Genomic DNA, 20574 nt, shown 5'->3' on the forward strand with positions numbered 1-20574 from the left:
TCTTTAAAAAGGAGCTAAATATAAGATTGAAAGTTTTTCTTTTAAATTTTGTTCGTTAGGTACTTTAACTAACGTCTTGTGTCCTATTTCTTTTTTGCCCTCTAAAACAGTAAAATAAAATATAATAATATAAAATATAAATAAAAATAAAATATACTCCAATAAAATAAAATATAAATAAAATATTTATATATAAACATGTCTGTCTGCATTAAAACAATCATGTCAAGTATAATATGATAATTTGTATGCTAATTATCATCGAAGTAAACATTTTGCTTAAAATTTTATTACAAAAAATGGTAAACATTTCAAATAATTAAGCAATAATTATTCAACGTCTAAACCTCAAAGGTGTTCTATTTCTAATATCAATTACAAAGTTTTTTCGCAGCGCATAATTAATTTCCTTTTGGAAAACTCAATGGCTCTCGCCTGTTCGATTTCGATTAAGAAACATACGCTCTTCAAGGTTAAAAATACTGTTTGAAATTTCTTTAAACCGTGATAAGGGGCCAAATTAAGCCATACCATAGTAGAAATTTTGAATTGCTCGATGCTATGGTTAGAAGTGAATATAAAATGTGGATAACTTGATGTCTCATTGCGGTTGCAGCAGATTCACATTTTATTGCATGGCAATTTTAAAATTTCGTCTTCTACTGATGTTTCTGACATCATATGCATATCTTGTTTTTTTATTTTAGAAAATAAAAAATGTTTTTACTTCATTCATTGTTTAAATTTTTTCTGATATATTTTATTCATTTTGTGAAAAATTTTATCATTATTTTTAAGATTTTAGTTATTTCACAGTTATTAAGTTTGCAACATATTAATTTTATCCATTAAAATTATTCTCGGTAATATAGGACATTTTATATCATTAGATAAAATTTTAGTTTTAAGAAAACTAAAGTCAAAAGGTTTTACCTAAAAGATTTTAAAATTTCACGGGATTGATGGTTATATAACTGCCACGCTCCCTACTCCGATGTGCTGTTTACTTTAATATTTTTGTTTTCTATTTTTTAGACAATTGAGATTAAAAAAAAAAAAATTTAATTTAGTAAAAATCATCCAATATATAAAAATTGGTATCTTTAATATCTTAATCAAGTAAAAATTAATATCTTTAAAATATGAATTAATTTCTTTATCGTTTATATGCTTTTTCTAAAAACAACATTTAAAAACAACTGAATTTGTTTCGTTCTATTTTATCTAAACTTTTGTTTTCGCGACAATAAATATTTCGTAGCACCTATTCGATTTTTACATACATTCTAACGTAAAAAATAGATAAAAAAAGTGAATAAAAGCAGATTAATTAATAACATTTGAAAAAAATTACGGCACTAACTATTTATTTTTTTAAAAAATTATTTTATTAAAATTATCTAAGACAAATGTTTCAAAAAATATATGTAGAAAGAAGGCATACAGTTTTTATTTTTTATTTTTTTTTTTTTCCGGGAGGAGGCAGGTAAACCTCATTCACCTTACAATAGGGAAAGAATTTCCGGCATCTGTTTCGAATGAAACTGGTTTGAACCAAATTTCTTTTAGTTTTCATACAAAGCGAATTGACTGAGAGCTGTAAGACGAATATATATCTTCTGCGCAACTGAGAAAATAATGATATAGAAAACAAAACACTTCTTAACATTATATAGTAAAAGCTACAATTTATTTTCTATTGACCATCCTGGCTGTAAAGGATTGCAACCAGCTAAACGCATTTTCTGAAACATAGCTGCTGGGCTTCATCTAACCATGAACTAACGACATTCTTAAATTTATTGTTAGAACTTTAGTGCGGCAGATGAAACAAATTTCGATTTGTTGGCAAAATGGGTTAAGGAAAATAAAAAGAGAATGAATAAACACTTAAGCAAATTTATATACTTTCAAATCAAGAAAAAAAATCTTATTTTACTGAAAAAATGAAATGAGAGAATTTTAACAGTTTTATAATTCTTCTAATAAAAATGTCAAAAAATTACTTGAAAATATTACACTTATAAGGCTAAAAGTAAATTATAAATGATAATTATGTGCATTTTAACTAAAATGGCAGCATTCTATTTTTACAACTGATTTCTTTAAACTACAAAGAAAGAAAGAAAATATTAAATCCATCAAGCTTATTTTTAAATCATAAACTAACCATATATCACTTACAATTCTCTCCTCAAATAATGATAAATTAAATCCCTCAAGTAAAATATGAGAACTTATGGCCAGGTGATGCAGAAATAGTTTTTGTTATAATTTCATTTTAAGTTTAGGAAGGCGATGGCGCTATCCGAAGGCCGCGGAGTGCCCTTGTTGACATAAAAGGAGAGCACTTTATGTGAAGGCTGAGTTTTTAAAGATATAAAATGCAGGTCTTGATAATATTCAGTTTTATTAATAATTTATTGAAAAAGATAAGATGTAGTGCAATGAAACGCTCTAAAAAACGAGTCAAATTTAATACTTTTGAGCGATGATTCTATTTTTTAATGATTATACTTTTATTCTAAGAAGTAAAACAAAAATACGACCACCGAAGCCGACGTCTTCAGGGGGTACCGGCCCCGGTAGCCATTAAAAACAAAACCATTTCTATTTGAGGGAGAAGCAAAAGCTTAAAATATCTCCCTCAGTACCCCGATGGTTTTGTATAGAGGTCCAGGAAAAACAAAATACATTCAAAAGAATAAACAAATTACGAAAAGAAAATCAATAAAAATCATCAGAAAATTAAAAACTCACAGTCACAGGTCAAGAATCAACTTCAAAAGCGGAGGAAAAGAAAACACAAAAACTGAAAAACAACGCCCCCTATAATAATGCGCAGTAAAAGTTTAAAAATGATATGAAAAGGTCAGGAGAAGGAGATACGTAGATAAATTAATAGAATGCTTAACTGGGGCTGCTCAGTTAAGACTAGAATTGCGCCCTGTTAAAAGAAAAAATATAAAAAAATATAAAAAAAACCTAAAAACCATCAATCATTTTTTTAATTAAAAAATTAACATTACAAAAATTAAAAGGAAAATCATTTTTACTCAAATTATTTAAAAAATTATCCACAGCTTCTCGAAAACTTTCAACATTATTACAAATTTTCTTGATCCTAACTAATTGCGAAAAAACAAGATTTTTGAATATTTTACTACACAAATTAGTTTTAAAGTTGCAGAAAAAAATAACATTAAAATTAAAGGCTTTTCTTTTATCAAACACACCAATTTTAATAAAATTGTTAACAATATCAATTTTAAAATCTAAATATTCAATATTAAAGCAATTTTCATTAGTTTTTTTCAGGACCAAATCACCAGGATAAATTGTATAAATAAAATTAAAATCGTCACAATTAAACAAAATCAAATCATCAATATATCGGAAAGCATTAAGTACTTTATGTTCAAGAAATTTAGCCTCAAAAAAGTGCAAAAAAATGTTGGCAAAAGCCCCAGAAATTTCCAGCATTAACACTTTTGATTTTGAAAATTTGTATACCAGCATACCACATGAAAAAATTATTGAGATTTGTGAAGGTATTTATGACAAGTATTTATTTGATGAAAAAATTGATAGGTTTAACTGGTTAGATTTATGCAAGTTTAATCTTTTTGAGAATGTTCTTTTTAATGGTTTAGATTTTTATAAACAAATTATTGGAATTCCACAAGGTAATTCCTTTTCTGGGGCTTTTGCCAACATTTTTTTGCACTTTTTTGAGGCTAAATTTCTTGAACATAAAGTACTTAATGCTTTCCGATATATTGATGATTTGATTTTGTTTAATTGTGACGATTTTAATTTTATTTATACAATTTATCCTGGTGATTTGGTCCTGAAAAAAACTAATGAAAATTGCTTTAATATTGAATATTTAGATTTTAAAATTGATATTGTTAACAATTTTATTAAAATTGGTGTGTTTGATAAAAGAAAAGCCTTTAATTTTAATGTTATTTTTTTCTGCAACTTTAAAACTAATTTGTGTAGTAAAATATTCAAAAATCTTGTTTTTTCGCAATTAGTTAGGATCAAGAAAATTTGTAATAATGTTGAAAGTTTTCGAGAAGCTGTGGATAATTTTTTAAATAATTTGAGTAAAAATGATTTTCCTTTTAATTTTTGTAATGTTAATTTTTTAATTAAAAAAATGATTGATGGTTTTTAGGTTTTTTTTATATTTTTTTATATTTTTTCTTTTAACAGGGCGCAATTCTAGTCTTAACTGAGCAGCCCCAGTTAAGCATTCTATTAATTTATCTACGTATCTCCTTCTCCTGACCTTTTCATATCATTTTTAAACTTTTACTGCGCATTATTATAGGGGGCGTTGTTTTTCAGTTTTTGTGTTTTCTTTTCCTCCGCTTTTGAAGTTGATTCTTGACCTGTGACTGTGAGTTTTTAATTTTCTGATGATTTTTATTGATTTTCTTTTCGTAATTTGTTTATTCTTTTGAATGTATTTTGTTTTTCCTGGACCTCTATACAAAACCATCGGGGTACTGAGGGAGATATTTTAAGCTTTTGCTTCTCCCTCAAATAGAAATGGTTTTGTTTTTAATGGCTACCGGGGCCGGTACCCCCTGAAGACGTCGGCTTCGGTGGTCGTATTTTTGTTTTATTTCATTTGTTTTGTATTGATACTTTTTTCTGAAATTTCTGCTGCTTTTTAGCGCGTTTTTTTCAAAGAAGTTTTTTCCTTTTGATCTTAATTATTTGTGTTTTCTTTCAGTATTTATTCTAAGAAGCTCACTTAAGAATATGCATATATTTCATACAGACTATTGATTTTTATGCAAAATTAAATACAAAAGTGATTCCTCGGAATAAAAAAATATTTTTCAAAATAATGTTGTCAGAACGGTAGAAATAATTTGGAATATGTGACCTTCATAGATCAGTGAAGAGAAAGGTTGAAACTTTTCATCCCTTAATGTTATTTTCACATATGCCTTTTTATTACTCTTTCTGAATCTAATTGTGGGAATCAAAAAATTTTATTACTCAAATACTAAACTCTCTTACACTAAGACAATTGCCCCAGTAATCATTTTGATATTGCATTACTTTATCATTAATTAAGATTAGAAATTGCGTTAATCTTCGAAAAATTACGCAATGTAAAACGGGGGATTGATCGCATTAATTTAGCATGCCTTAACTTTTTTAAGAATGAAGACATGATTTATTTGCTTATTTTTTATTGTTTATCATTTGTATTGATTTGAATCATTTGTATTAATTAATTATTGTAGAAGCTTTTTAAAATTAAGAAACAAGACACTAAACCATACTTTAAAGTATAAATAATACAATAATACAACGGCTGGCGCCTTAACAGAAGAAACGTCCGTGCCACAAAACGGTGCTAATCTATTTTAGAGTAAACTAAGTTTTCAAAATTTGTGTCCGTCTTTGTAAATATGCGCTATCAAGTTTTTCTTTTTTTTAAAAAAAAAAAGAAAAAAAAAGGGGGCCGATATGACCGTATTGTCAGAAATTTTTGAAGCATTAAATGCGATATTTCAGAAACCGTAATATGTCTCTTCAAATGAAAATTATAATAATAATCATGAGTGTAGTGGAGGGGGTATGTGGGCTAATTTTCCCCCCAACTCCCATTTATCCTAGTTTGCAGTTTTTTATTAATTGTTAGCATTAATTCTTTACGAAACACTTATTATGTATTGTAATTTCCTTTCGTTCTGTTAAATTTTGTTAAAAAATAAAATAACAAATAAAAGTTCTATGAAGAGTGAGTACCAAGGAAAAAAGTTCTCATTAACTCTAAACTCTGGTCCCTTACTCCCCTCTACAAAACCATTCTAAACGTTTGATATCAGCACGTCTTATAAAATGTATAACGTTACTATGAGGAGCCATCGTTTTCGAATGTAATTTAAACTCAGTTAGTCGTTGCATATGACTAGGTCAGACCGAAAAACTACTCCATGATTTAGATAATAGATATAATTCTTAGCTAGAAAAAAGTTTGTTCTAACTGTCTTTAAATGATTAAAATGTTACAAAACATTAACAATTTTGCAGCTGTACTGAAAGTTGTTAATATGGCAAGGATATATAGCTTGAGAAGGAAGTTTTTTTTTTCACTTACTTCAGTAGATATATAATAGCAGCGGTATCCTGAAAAATTTGCATTTCAATATATGGGATTAAGACATTTGTCATGACGTTTTATTTCTTTTTTTATTTATTGTTTCTTTATCTATTTTTTGTTCGACTGTTAATGGTGAGCGAATGACGTATTTTTGACAAGGTAATTTTGGTTGATTGGATTGAATTAAATAGTGTTTAAGAACAAAAAAAAAAAAAAAAGAATGTCATATAGCGCTAAATAATAAGCATATCTTTAAGAAAATATTTTAAAATTAAATGAGGTTAATTCTTAATTTTTTTATCAAGTGATATATTTTGCATTACGAAATTTGCATACACTTGTGAATATTATATCAGTAATGCTTTAAGAAAAGAAAGAAAAAAACTAGTGCTGTAACAGAAAATTTAGGATGAATGCATTTTCCTCTTGATGCTCCTTTAATCAAGCCAAAAAAAATTTTATAATAATACAAATTTTTAAAACAATTTGTAAACGATGCACAGACTCTTCCTTTCAAATAGCCAGATGTGCTAGCAACAAGGTTCTATTGCTGATTCTCAGAAAAGGGTTCTACCTTATTTGAAGACAAGGGGGAACAAGACAAGGGGGGAATACTATGGTTTAGTTGATGTAGACGTAGATGTCTTGCCAAAGGGCACAGAAACATTTCTGAAGGTCACGGTTAAAAGAGAGCTGCGTATTACACATGCTTTAAAAAGGAATGATATCAAAAACTTTTATTATTATTACTATTGCTATGCATCACATAAATTTTTAATCACCAAAAAATATAAAAGTTAGTTGCGATTTCGAGCCATTTTTTTTTTTACATATAACCACTTCAAGAAATACCTTTTATTTTATTCAAAAAATTGGATAAAGAATTCCTCCATTTTCTATTTACTATTTTTAAAAAATTTTTTGCGCACAACTATTTAAAGAAATTGCTTTTATTTTATTCGGAAGATGAGATAGATAATTTCTTTATTTTCTGTTCAATATTTTCTAAAATAATTTTATTTTACAAGCTTTTTATCTTGAACTCCGGCATTTGTTATCAATATTGCTCAATAAACACATAATTAGGGGAGAATTACTAATTAGTAATTAAAAAGGTAACGGAAGCAAAAGCTCGGAAAAAAAGTTACATGAAAGAAAAAAACTTTATTATTGGACGCCGAGGCCACTATCACTCACCGAACCTCGGTACTATTTTCAACCTCACAACAGTTCTTATGAGATCGCTTCATGATGTGAGTTGGCTCCGATCTCACAGTTTGCCTTAATTTTATTAAATACCCCACTTTTACGCTTAAGAATATTTTATGCTTTATTTTAAACATATTTAAAGGTACACAACCCTGTTCAAATCGCTATCACTCACCAATCTCAGAAATTCTTCTTGCAGTGAATTTCAGACTAATTCGCACATTCATTTAATCTACCTCAGCCACAGTGAGGTTAGTTACCGATAAAGTGGTCAAAGAATGAACAATAATCAAAATATTGGTGTGGAATGATATTTCTTCCTTCCGTCCTAAAACCTGTAAATTTCCTTAAAAATTTAGCTCTGTAAATCTGAATGTAAAGGTTGTCTAAAGACAGCATACGAAAATTCTTTGAAGATGGAGGGACTTTCTTCTTTTGATGTTTTAATTTTCAGGAAATTTTGAATTTTATTTTTCTGGAAACCGAGGGAGGTTTTCGTGGTTTTCCTCTCCATGCATATTCGGGTTAGTTCCATCAAAAACTTGATAACAGGAGATCAAATGGTTAATCTTTAAATATAGCTATGAATATAGTCATTTTAATCATAGACCTTTTATCTTTACTAAAAAAAAAATCTTAAATATCAAATATCAAGGAAAAAATAGCTACCATACTTCTATCTCCCGCGATAGGTAGAACTACCAGGACTGTGTCTCAATATACATTTAAAGTTGACACTTAAAATTTTTTAAAAATTTCTTTCTTAGTATAGTGAAAAGTTCTCTTACAAATTAGTATTTTGAGTTATATATGTGTCAATATTTATTCCCTAATATGGCTTGGATAATAAATAATTTAAAATAAATGTCTACTTAACAAGATACCAAGATTATCCACTCTAGCTCTGAGTAGTAGAGCTAGTGTGTGCGAAAGCAACACTTAAAAAATAAAATTGGAAAAAAACACCTTTTTATGTTCAGATATTTACCAGAATTTAGTAATGCGTCCAAGTCATTGTTAAGAAAATGCCTCATGAGTTAAAAATTTTATTTAATAAGCGCTTTTGACAAATTTGCATTAAATGTCTATACTAGCTCCCTTTCATCTAACGTAATTAATTTATTCGAAAATTATTTTATATTTTCTCTGTTTAAAATCTCTTATAAATAACGAATGGTTTTTCAATTATTAAAATAATTATTAAATCAATTCTTTTAGTATGAGCGGGAAAAATATTTTTTTAGGATGGGTGATTGAATTTCTACATGCTGGACATTTGGACATTACAATCTCACCGTGAACTTGTTATGCACCTTAAACTTTTCTTTTATGTAAATATGAATAAACCAATTACTCTTCTTTGATGCCGAAAATAATTCTTAACAGGTAAACTTTTACTTACTGTTGGTTTTTATTGAAAATTTAATAAATTTACTTGAGAAACAAGGGGTGCATCTGAAATTAATCATGGGCAATTTTCCTTATGACCCAGATAATATTTCTGCTTTGCCAATATTGCATTTTATATATATATATATATATATATATATATATAAAAATACTTTTATCTCGAAGAGATAAATATTTTAGGTATTTAATAAAAACGAGAAAATGCTGTTTATAATTCTCGAAAGCGACTAACAAAATTTTCCACTAAACATTTGGTTGCGGACTTACGAATTTATTCTAATGGATTTACTAATTACATATCAAAAGGAAAATATTTGAAAACAAATTTAAATTATGAGTTTAATGCTGGAAGGAATGTGAAAAAAAGTTCAAAATTAAAAAAAATACTCCTTGGAAGGAGACCCCTCCTCCTAAACGGGGTTTTTAGAATATACCCAATAGGAAGACATTCAAATGTGTGGTCCATTTGCGAACTGGCGTTGTTCAGTCTCGGCTGTACAAAGGGCTAATGTATTTTGGAAGAAAAAGTGAGATGCCCTGAAAAATTCTCGTCAAGGAACTTCATGGAAGAACGTTTATTTCGGGTAAGTAATTTCAAATGCTTCTGAATTAAAAATTGTTCGAAATGTTAAAATTTCTAAAATGTATGCTATTTAAAAAAAAATTTTCCTTACTATTTTACTTAAAAGTTTTATAATTGTTTTGCATGCTCATGTAAAAGCTGCACTACAATGTTAGAACGTTTTAAAATATACTATGAGTTTAATTCTGATAGAGAAATATTGTATACTTTTAATGTTATAATATATACTGTCATTTAATTAAAAGGAATTTCAATTAATTACATCAATCATTTCCAAAACATTTTTGAAATTAAGCGTTTGATTTCTTAATTGATTGATTAACGTTTATTTTATTTTATCCTCTCAAAATTGTATTGATAAACCGTTTTAAAAAAGATAACTATGAATAAGATAAGACAAACCATTCTTTCAAGAAAAAATGATTGTCATTCAAATTTGAAACTAAGAGAAAAAAAGCCTTGCATTTTGAATTAAGACTTATCTTCCTTTTATTGGATCATTTTTGTTTACTTAAAAATGATATTGGTTCGCCATTCTACTATCTAAACTTGAAATAATAAATTTGGTAATTAAAACTAAGATTTTTCCCTTTCAAAGCAATTACATTATTTTTGAAAGAAAATTAGATTGTTATTGCTGCAAAGACTGTAATGTTAGTAAATGTTTATAATGTACTATGTATATAAAAATGGACAATACTGAAATACAATGTCTTAAATTTTCTTAAAATTAATTTAACATTCACTATATGTTACGGTGCTAGGATAATATTGATGATTGTAGCTATCATAAACAAATGTTTTTAAAAGGAAAATGCTCAGTTTGAAGCACAAATTTAATTCTTCATGTTTGAAATGATGTATTCTTGGCTAAAGAATACCTATCTATCCCTGCTTGCCATGGATGTATTAATATAATTTCATGAATCAAAATTTTTTTTAAAGAAAATGTTTATTTTAAGAGCCCAAATTCATTTTTTTCCTATTTAAAATGGTTTATCATTAAAATTTAATCAATCTGATTATTGGTTTAATTGTCCAAATTTGTTTTAATATTAATAATGATGTACCACATATTATTAAAATATACAAAATTTAGGAAACAAAATTCAATTCTGAAAATTAAAGACAATACCTAAATCTAAGTAAATTATTTTATTTATTAAAATTGTTACTGGTTTATTTAAAATTTAAGGGCCTGTCAAATAATAACTCAAAGTATTATGGGTAATAATCTTATGACATTGCATCTTTCAATAATGTAACTGTTTTGAAAAAGAAAAGACTTTTAACTGGACAAACATATTTTTTCATGTTTAAAACAGCTTACCATTACAGTATACAATTGTATAATAAAAATTGTAGAGTAAATAAAAATATTAAAGAAAAAAAGTCTCAATACTAAGTACAAATTAAGTAAAAATAAGTTTAAAGAGAAAAAAAAAACTTTAATATGTAATGGTACTATAATATTATCTTATAATAATAACTTTTAAGCAATCTATTTGTTTTCAATAGGAAAAGGCATAGTTTAAATGTCACAATGTAATTTTGTAGTAGCAAAAAAATGAAGCTTTCTAATCAGCATTGCAATTTTTAAAAGGTAAATAAATACAATTAATCAAATATTAGGAGATTATAAGGCTTATTCAAAATGCAATGCTTTATTTAAATAAGGTGTGGATATGACATTCATTTATATTTTAAAAAATGCTTTACCTTACCTTATTATGTTTGACCTTACTTAACCTTATGAAGTTTTATTTTGTGGTCAACTATTTAAAATAATTTATCTATTGAATTTTTAGAAGGTAAAATATTTTTTTGGACACAGTTTTTTTTAAAAAAATTTTACGCTTAATATACAATACTTATTGAGTAATAGATGAACTCTATGCATTAAAAATATAAAGTTACCCTCATATTCTTGTTCATAAGAATTATTCTACCTATTTTTTGAAAATAATTAACTCTACATTGCCCCAGGAAGTCATTTTTACTGCCTTTAATTTCAATTATAAAAGCAATGATTTATATAATGACACAATTTCTTAGAATTTTGTGCAACATGTAATTTTTTTATTGTTAATATTTACTAATAACTTGTTATATAACTGTAAATAATATAAAAAATATTAAAAATTAATTTTAAATAAATTTCTTTATTTATTATTTTACCATCCAGTCATTTTGACTCATTTTGGGCTATATAGGTATATACTAAGTTTCAGTCTTTCTAGTGTTAAATATGATAGCATGTATGAAAATAGATAAAAAAGAATAATAGTAAGTAAATATATATACTTATATACTAAATAGTACACTTATTGAAAGCTAAAATTGAGTTGCCGTATCCCATCTTTGTTCTTACGGCTTAGCATTAGTACTTGATTATACAGTGAACAATCTCTGTAAAATGGCTATTAATGGAAATTGGTCGTTCTTGAGCTTACCTCAATTGACTATGATTGAGTAAATGTTATGGAAGGTGGATGATTTTCTGCAAGAGATTTTAATTTTTAGATTTTAAATATGAGAAGAGGTTTGTTTGTTTGAGATTCTTAGTTTTTTAGAAAATAGTTTTTTTTCTTAAATTTAAGTCTTAGCTCTTAAAATAAATAAATGATAGCATTGTTTTTAGAGCACAATGACTGCACCATGAGGTTATCTCTTGTAGAGATCGGAAAAAAGATAGCGCGCAGAAAAAAGATTGTAGAGATCGGCGCTCTAAATAAGAGCCACTTACAAATAATTTTAATACATTTAAATCTACTTATTTGTTTCGTTAAGATTTTTTTTGTTGACAGTTTTTTCGTTTTCCCCTCTTTGACCTTATTACAGTGGTTTGGGGTAGGTTTTGATGGTCTCGTTTAAAGGTTTTCTTTATTGTAAAGTCTATAGAAAAAATTCCGTGCTTCCAAAAGTGGGCGTAAATAAAAGAGGTCGCTACACAGAGTTGGTCTTTCTCGGTGGTTTCGCTGTATTTAAAATATTAATTATTTAGTTAAATTTATTTAATTTACCCTTCGAATATTAGATTTTTTGCTACATTTATTAATGCAACTTATTTAATAGATAAGATGTAAACTTGAATTTCTTTTATATCCATTTGTAGGTATATTGAGGGCAACACTGTATGGAATTATTAAACACCGTGTAAGTAACTGATTATAATATTCGGTACAACTTTTTCTTATCTTTATTTTTCTTTCTTTATTTATTTTAACTTTTACCAATATTTATCTTAACTTTTATCAACTTTACCTTTCAAAATTAAAGTTAACGATTACATATATAAGGTGCATAATTAATCGCATGATTACTTTTGGACGCGTGACTTGTTTTAGTAAATGTTAAGAAAATGTAGTTTTGTATACGTTGTTTTAATGCATACATCATAAATTAGAAACATGTTCTTTCTGTACTCTTAAGAGTCTGTAAAAAAGGATTTGTAAGAAAAATAATAAGAGAAACCTGAAAATTTACCCCTAAAAAAACTTAAAAATTACCATTACGCAAAAGTTCTATACTGTCAAAAGTATAAAATAAAACAAAAAAAAAACTACTATATCTGTTAAATATTGTATTTCTTACAAATTTTCTGTAATAAATTATTTTAATAATAAATGTAATAAATTCTAATAAATGTAATAAATTCTGTAATAAATTATTTAAGTTTTTATTAATTAATTCATTTATTTTTACTTATTTCATTTAGAAACTAATCAGATTTTTAATCTTTTTCAGTCTTAGTAATTTTTCTTAACTAAGATGATTGAAGCATCACTTTTCATTTCGAAATGTTACATTTATTTAAATATGTAATGAGCTTTAATTAAAATAATATATGTATTGTCAATTCAGAAAGAATTTCTTAAGCATAATCTGATTTTTGTGTGTGTGTAAAGTAAATAGAGTAAGAACTTATTCACATTATTTTCAAATATTTGACTAAAATTTAGAGCATGCATCAGGTTTGTATAATCTTAAGTAAAAAATAACAAATTTAAAAATTATTTTAGCTACTACTGGGGGGGGGGGTAGAATTTGAATAGATTCATTGTTTTTTTTTTCTTCATTTTTTTATTATATAAGTCAACAATGGACAGTGATAGCACAATTGTTTGCAGCTATATTGACACCAAATAATGAGGTCTGATATTCTAAAACTGTTTTACGTTTTTCTTAGCTTAATGAAATTATTTTAGTAAGTTTAGTTTACTATTATTATAATTAGTAAGTTCAGCAATGTTAATTTCAGATATAACACTTTGGAGCGATTGGAGGATTGAGCAGATAACTGTCGCAACCTCTTTTACAATGAATTGGAAAATCTCAATTTAGTTGGCATCCCCATGACAAAGTCAATCCAGGAATATCTAAGGATCATACAATTAGTTGCAGGTAATATTTTATGCTATAAATTTTACAGCTGTAGTGCATGTTATGTTATTAATTTAAGTTGGTAAGCTCAGCAAACATTCTATTTTATCTTACCTCTAATCTTTCTTAACTATTTTTCTACAATTAGATTAAAAAAATTAATATTTTTAGTTTCAAGTGCTTAATTTGGAGAAATCAAATAAAATCTCATTGCTTGGAAAGTTGTTAAATAAGGTGGCTGCCATAAAATAATTTTTGAAGTGAAATATATACCAATATGAAAGTTGAGTGAAAAAGAGTTTTGTGTTTTAATTTTTTAATTTCTAAAATATTACTCGAATGCATGTTACCATTATGTAATTATGTATGCTCATAAAAAGGTTTTTTAACTATTTAATGTTTAAGTTATATGTCTATTCTAAAGCCCAAATAATAAGTAAAATAGTGATTATAAATTGAAATTGAAGCTTTCCTTCAAATCTTAAAGCATTTAAAGTTTGACTTATTTACTATACTTCAAAAAAAAAAAAAAAAAAAAAAAAAAAAAAAAAAAAAAATCATGTTTACGGCAGCGCCATCTCGTAGCACATATTGTAAACATTTAAATATTTGAGTGAAAGAGATCTGATGTGCTTTTTTCACACAAAGAACTTGGGAGCTACCTACGTTACCGGGGGAAACAATGAGCTCAATGTAACTATGTGAGCCCTCTGGTGTGTTTTTAATATTTTTTTTTTTTTTTTTAATATTGAGTTTGTTAGATTGATGTTTTTTTTCTTCCCTGGTGATCTAGTAAGCAAACTATTGAGTTTGTCTTCGAAAGATAACAAAATAAATAACGAAAAAGAATGCAAACTCTTGATATGCAGTAGATCCATGTAATGAATCGAAATTTTAAAACAATTATGCTTTTCACTTAAAAAAAAACTAAAAATAAAATAATAGACAAGAATTTTATCATAAAAAAAGCTTAAATCATAAAAATTGTAAAAACTTAACTGAATTTTATATAAATTTAAAATTAGCTATATTTTAAATGGAAAAGTTTGTTCCTTTGTTTCTTTTATCACGCATGGGGGCGAAATTTTAAAAATCATTCTTAAGAGTTGTTCAAAAATTTAAATTCGCTGAGAGATTTAAAGAATGGAATTTTCAGATTGGTTTATCATTAGGTATTGTTTTATTTTAAACTGGTCAATCTGTTTTTCAAATATTCTAAGAGCAACATCAGTGATGTTTGCTTATTTATTTACTATTTACGTAAAAAAGTACTTCATTGAACTTCTTTTTACAATCTATTCTCTATTCATTAAGTCAGATAAGCTTAATAATCAACATGAAGGTGGTAGCATATTTGAAGAAAGTCACTAAACTAATATTTCTGACATTATCTGTGCCTTCCAAAAGTAATTGTAAATAGAAGAGGTCTCTACACAGAGGTGGTTTACTTATTTTATATAGAAACTAAACAGATTTTTAATTTTTTGCAGTTTTAGTAATTTTTTTTAACTAAGATGATTGAAGCATCTCTTTTCATTTCGAAATGTTAAATTTATTTAAATCTGTAATGAGCTTTAAATTAAAATAATATATGTATTGCCAGTTCAGAAAGAATTTCTTAAGCATAATTGTATTTTTCTGAGGGGGGGGGGTGAGTGTGTAAAGTAAACAGAGTAAGAACTTATTCACATTATTTTCAAATATTAGACTAAAATTTAGAGGATGCATCGGGATTGTATTATCTTATTTAAAAATTAAAAAAATATTTTAGCTACTACTGGGGAGGGGGGGGAGAATTTGTATAGATTTATTGTTTTTTTTTCTTCTTTTTCTTATTAAGTCAATGAATGATAGCAATATAGCTTTGCAGCTATATTGACACAAAATAATGAGTTCTGATATTCTGAAACTGTTTTACGTTTTTCTTTATTTAATGAAATTATTTTAGTAAGTTCAGTGTACTATTATTAAAATTAGTAAGTTTAGCTATGTTAATTTCAGCTATAACACGATTCGACAGAATTTTGAGCAACCTCTTTCTTCAAGATCTCAATTTGGACCCCATGACCCCCTCTCCATGACAAATCAATCCAAGAATATCCAAGGATCCTACAATTAATTGCAGGTAATATTTTATGTTATAAATTTTACAGATGTAGTGCATGTTATGTTATAAATTTAAGTAGTTAAGCTCAGCAAACATCCTATTTTATCTTACCCATTATCTTAACATTTTTCTATTACTAGATTAAAAAATTAATATTTTTTGTTTAACGCTCTTAATTTGGGGAAATAAAATGAAATCTCATTATTTGGAAAGTTGTTAAATAAGGTGACTGTCATAAAATATTTTGCAAAGGGAAATATATACCAATATGAAATTTGAGTGAAATAAAAGTTTTTATGATTTAGTTTTTTAATTTCTATAATATTACTCGAGTGCATGTTATCATTATGTATGTTCATAAAAATTGAAAAGTTTTAAGAATTATTCTTTAATTTTGATAATTTTTATTTAAAAGAAAAAAATCTCAGCAAATTGATATTTTTTTCTTCAAAAAAGTTTATTAACTATTTAGTGTTTAAGTTATATGTACATTCTAACGCCCAAATAATAAAATAAAATAGTGATCATAAATTGAAATTGAGGATTTACCTCAAATCTGAGGCATTAAAATTTTTTGCTTATTTTTGCTATACTTAAAAAAAAAATGAAAAAAAATCATGTTTATGGCAGCGCCATCTCGTAGACAGACATTGTAAAAATTTAAATATTTGAGTAAAAGAGGTCTTATTTGCTTTTTTCACACAAAGAACAGAGGAGCTACCTACGTTACCGGGGGAAACAATGAGCTCAGATGCAACTACTCAATAACCATATAAGAGGCCTATGGTGTTTTTTTTTTTTTTTTTTTTTTTTAATATTGAGCTGGTTAGTAATAGTAAAGGTTCCCTGCTTCCCTGGTGATCTAGTAATAGTAAAGGAAACTATTGAGCTAGTCTTCGAAAGATAACATAACAAATAAGGAAAAAAAAATTCAATTCTTGATATACAGTAGATACATCCATGTAATTAATTGAAGTTTTAAAACAATTTAGCTTTTAAATCAAAAAAAAAAAAAAAAAAAAGAGAAAACTAACTTAAGATAAAATAATTGACAAGAACTTTATCATAAAAATAGCTTAAATTTTAGAAATTTTAAGAACTTAGCATACTTATATAAACATTTATAATTAGCTATAATTTGAAAGGAGAAGTTTGTTCCTTTGTTTCTTCTATAAGTCCTAAACCATTTTAGCTACCCAGAAATTCAGATCATGGCTGGGGGCGAAATTTTAAATATCAATCTTGAAAGTTGTTCAAAAATTTAAATTCGTTGAGAGATTTAAAGAATGGAATTTTCAGATTGGTTTATCATTAGGTACTGTTTTATTTTAAACTGAATAATCTGCTTTTCAAATATTCTAATTGCAACATGAGTGATGTTTTCTCACTTATAGATCTATTCAAGCAAAAAAGTACTTCATTGAACTTTTTTTTACTATCCATTCTCTATTCGTTAAGTCAGATAAGCTTAATGATAAACATGTAGGTGTAGAATATTTGAAGAAAGTCACTAAACTAATATTTCTGGCGTTATCTGAAAACACGAAATTATTTTGTTTAATGTTATGCTTTTGAAATCTGTTTTTATTATGGTAAATTTTGACTATCAGTCATTAGTAATACAACTTTCAAAAATGTATAAAACTAATAATTACTAATTATGTAAAGTTGCCATTAAATACAACAAAAAAATAGTAAGTCAAATAAATTTAAAATTATTCTTTCAGTTTTATAAATTTAGTGAGTATCGGTATATGCCTTTCGGTTTTGTAAATGATTTCGTAGTGCTGATTAACACCAATTTATAGATTATTTAAAAAAAAATTTTGTCTCGGGAGAATATTCAAGTAGTTACGCATTAAAAAGTCGAATTTTTAAATGCATTTCTAACATTAATTTTAATTGGCTTCGTTGCCAATTTAAAATGTTATTTAGGCCTGTTTTGAGTTTGGTTCATTTTTTTAATTATAATAACTGGTATGTAACAACATTAAATAATACCATATAATGCTTATACACTAACTTTAATATAATACCCTACCATTATCATTCCAAAATTACAATAAAAATTACTTTTGTTTACATTTTTTCTGGAATAATTTTTAAACAGACATATTGTAGTTTAAGGTTGGATTGTGTTCTCTTAATATTCGATAAGTATTGATTAATATTTTAAAGTGTAAATGATAATTTCTCTTATTTTTTTTTTGCTGTTTATCTTATACAGAAATCATTAAACGCTAAAATTGAATTATAGGTGCTGTCGAAGTAAATTCCCTGACGTCACACAAGCATCAGTAACAAGGTGGCTGAGATAACAGAGACAGAGAAAGTGTTTGAAAGAAAGGAAGAAGAATTCTGAATAATATTGCTGAAACTGGAAATAAATAAATTTTATAATACTACTATATTATTACTATCTATATATATATTTCTCTTACACGGCGATAAAAAAAAGCCTCATTACAACTCCCCGAATGGCAACGCTAGAAAATCAGCCAATGATTGCCGCTAAAAATGTCACATGCTAAATCTATATTAGATGGCTCAACATATAGCGCTTATAAAAACGGAAACGGAAATAACCAGAGTGTAAAATATTATGTGCTTATGCGCATCGTATTTTTTGTTAAATAATTTATTTATTATATATCAGTTTATAGATGGTAACGAGAAGAGTTTTGTGGTTGCTATGGTGACTAATTAGAAGGTAAATTGTTTTTTTGAGTGAGTGTGAGATTTGTTTTTTGGAACTGCGATGCTGTAATTTTATTGTTTAGATAATAAATCTTTCTTTTATATTAAACGTGATAGTAGTTTCATTAATTATTTGATTCGAAGTCCTTGGAGTTTTATTTGAGGTCAGTTTATTTTGTATTTTTTTACAAGAGAGAGCATTCTCATCAAATGAGATTTCTTCCGAAATTCAATGTTTTTCCATTGCAATTCACTTATTTCAATTTTTAATAGGCTTAATTATAGCCAAAATTTTAACCTTTTTAAAGAGATATTAGTTTTAGAAATTTTATCTTAAGATTTTATACTATAGCACATTTCTAATAGGTTTAACGAATTACATGACATTTATTTGAATTCAAATTTATTTTAATGACTTTATTAAAATAATTATATAAAATATTAAGTATTTACTAAAAAGATGTAATTTTTTTTTAAAAAAAAGTTGTGATATGGATTTGAATGATTGTTTTGAATTCTTAAAATTTTGTGCATTTGCAATGTACCTAAGTTAGTAGCGAGCGAAGCGAGCTTGGTTTGCGAAGCAAACCATATAAGATTGCGTAGCAATTTTTGGGGGTTGGCGAGCGTTAGCGAGCAGGGGGCACAGCCCACTAGTTATTTATAATACTATTGATGAAATAAATTTCTGAAAACATTTGTCAGTAAAAGCTTTTATATATTGTTGAAATAAATTTCCTCAAACATTTATTTGCTTATTTCCTTGTTAACTGACAATTATAAACACTAACATTAAATAAATATACATACAAAAAGATATTAACCAGATAATTACATTGAAAATAATGTGCATTTTCAATTAACATGTAATCACCACTTAAAATTAAAAATTATTTAAGAAGAAACACAACCTAAAATAAAATTGTTTATTTAAATTTCTTAAAATTGATATGAATTATTAAATGAAAACAAAAAATTATATAACTAAACTATATACTTTACAATAACACAAAAGAATTTTACTTAATACCTAGAGAATAATTTATAATAATTTTAAATTTTTTTATTTTAAATTGTTTATAAATAAGATTAGGAAAGTTAATACCTCGACTTTTTACAAGCGTAGTTAATGCAAAAAATAATAAATGAAATATAAAGTTCTAATTTAAACTACAAAAAAGAATGTAAAAAAAAATATTTAACTCTCTTTTATTATATTTTTGTTAGATGAATCGATCAAACTATAATTTACTATAATACAATCTCCTATTATAAAACACAAAAGGGTTAGTATGCTTTAGAAAAGAAGGAGAGCTTACTTTCATTTCAACAAATCATGCAAAATTTGATACGAAGCTATATTTTAAAGAAAATTTTTGTTGTTACATTCAATGCAGCCCTTTGCAAACCACTTAGTTTTTGATAAAATGTTTCCTAATATGAGTACCCCAGAATTGAAATAAATATAACTATTATAAAAAAGTAAAAGTTTTAATTATAATCAAATAAAAATGAATACTAGATCTACCAGGCACTAAGGAAAAAGGTAGCTGCAAGAATAACAAATCTACAACGATAGTCCTAAAAAGTATTAACACTGCAAAATGTTAAAGAAGAAAATCTAAATATTAATGGAAATTTATTGGCTACTTGTTGGCTCAATATAAATTAATATCCTTTTTTATAATGGGTCACTATCGGAAAGCTGAAAACAGCCGATATTGGTCCATTATGGAAATTTATTGGCGACTTGTTGGCGCAATATAAATTAATATCCTTTTTAATGATGGGTCATTATCGGCAAGCTGAAACCAGCCGATATTGGTCCATTATAAACCAGTGTCATTTTAATATTGGGTCTCTATCGGGGAAATTTTAATGTTTCTGGACAACTGAAAACAGCCAATACAAATCCGATATGCACTTGCCAAAAATGGCCCGATAAAAATGTGTCAAATGGCCGACATCGACCCGACATCATTGTCAGTATCGGCTCCAGCTGCCGGCCGGCCGGACACTTTTTTGCCGCAGCCGATTCGGCCAACTACGTTG

The 20574-nt window shown here is 26.6% G+C and overlaps 1 protein-coding gene and 1 long non-coding RNA gene across 5 annotated transcripts in view; one reads left to right on the top strand and one right to left on the bottom strand.

Moving 5' to 3' along the window:
* LOC107454859 (cytotoxic granule associated RNA binding protein TIA1-like) overlaps positions 1 to 20574 on the bottom strand; it is a 1051915-nt gene that overhangs the window by 987198 nt on the left and 44143 nt on the right. The window lies entirely within an intron of this gene.
* Positions 9156 to 19272, top strand: LOC147801094 (uncharacterized). Its single transcript, XR_015430996.1, has 5 exons — positions 9156 to 9336; positions 12451 to 12491; positions 13597 to 13739; positions 15720 to 15843; positions 18083 to 19272. It is a non-coding gene; the product is annotated as an uncharacterized LOC147801094 (long non-coding RNA).

The sequence above is a fragment of the Parasteatoda tepidariorum genome, chromosome 12 (genome assembly GCF_982258835.1).
Source record: "Parasteatoda tepidariorum strain Cologne lab strain chromosome 12, Ptep-v5.0, whole genome shotgun sequence".
NCBI classification, from domain to species: domain Eukaryota; kingdom Metazoa; phylum Arthropoda; class Arachnida; order Araneae; family Theridiidae; genus Parasteatoda; species Parasteatoda tepidariorum.